Here is a 1,495-nt window from a genome sequence, read left to right on the forward strand (position 1 = left end):
GCGGCCTCTTTGAACTGAATTCGCGGGAAAATTAGGGGTTGGAGCGGCCTTCCTGCTGGCCCCGGTGCATTGTGGGGTGAGAGGGACCCAGCGAGCGGCTTAGGGAGCCGTTTCTCGCCTTCTGAGCGTCGTCAGTCGCCACCCCCGGGGGATACAGGACCCCTGAGGAGAGGCAGGCCTCTGAGGAACGGCGGGGCGGGTGCTGGGGGGTCGAGGGGCTCATTAAATGAACTGAGATCCATGCCGGATCATCGAGTCTCTAACTTCACAGGAAGGGGCCTGCCTGGGGTTGGTCGGGTCGCTTCTGGTCTGAGGGGCTCGCGGGGCGAGGATCTCTTCCCCTGTCCCCTCGCCACCACGTGACTCAAGCCACCCTTGGCCGAATCCCACCCAGCGAGCCCTGGAGAGGACTGGGGGCAGCCAAGGGGTTGCGGCTGCTGCTCTCGGACACCGCTGGGCTCCACCAAAGGGAGCGATTTCTAGGGAGCAGGAATGTCCTGTCAAATGAGGAAAAGGATTTTCTGTAGATGCGGTGAGGCATCCGGATCGTTACTGAGAGCGGTCGTGGCTTCTCAACGTGTTGGAAGCAACACTTAGATTTTTGATTCCCGGACACCACAGGAGTGGCCAGAGGGACAAACTGGATGATTTCTTAGAAGTACCTACACCCATCTTTGAGAACCTGCTCATTTTGCGCTCCAAAACTGGAGAGGGGATCCGGTGTTCAGCCGGTCTCGCTTAAAAAGAGAGATGCATAGGCCCGGACGGGTTTGGAGTTGAGCTAATACTCGTCAAGATTTGAATTTCAAGTCGGACAAGATGATCTCTAAGGATGTTCTTCCAAGTCAAATCCTGTAATCTTGTGTTACATTAAAATGAAACATTATGTTCAAAAATTCTAATCTGTAAACAGAGCCGTTTCATACTTTCAATAATATTTTTAAATGCCTGCTTTGAGCCCTTTAGAATTCACTTCAAAACGCTGTTTACAAAGCAAGTACCTTTGGAATGGTTATTTAAATAACCAAAGTGCTGATTTTACAATGCATTTGCTACATAAGAAAGTGAGCTCTACAAATGATGCCTGTAGTATAAAATTTGGCATTTCAGGAACACATCTGAAATTATGTATACCTGTTGCTGATTTTTAAGTACAGTCTATATTTTTAGTCGGACAAAAAGTTCAGAATGCTCTCTTTGTTATGCTGTTCTGTACTCAGTATTTTAAAAAAATATTCGCCCCTACCAAGAAAAAAAAAAGGTTTTGTTTTGTTCTTTAGATTTCTCAAATAAGCCTTCTCTGACTAGTGCCACCCCTAGAGGCTTGTGGGGTTTTAGATCTTGCTAAACTGCTCATCTTTAGCTTTACAGGGTTAGAAAATGAAGTTTCATCAATTCAGTCAGGGTCTGGAGAACTAAAGCACACTAAGCAAATCGCAAGATATCAAATTATAAACCAGAATGCTCATTTATGAATTAACAGTAAATGTAACTG

This window comes from Kogia breviceps, chromosome 11, assembly GCF_026419965.1.
Source record: "Kogia breviceps isolate mKogBre1 chromosome 11, mKogBre1 haplotype 1, whole genome shotgun sequence".
NCBI lineage: Eukaryota > Metazoa > Chordata > Mammalia > Artiodactyla > Physeteridae > Kogia > Kogia breviceps.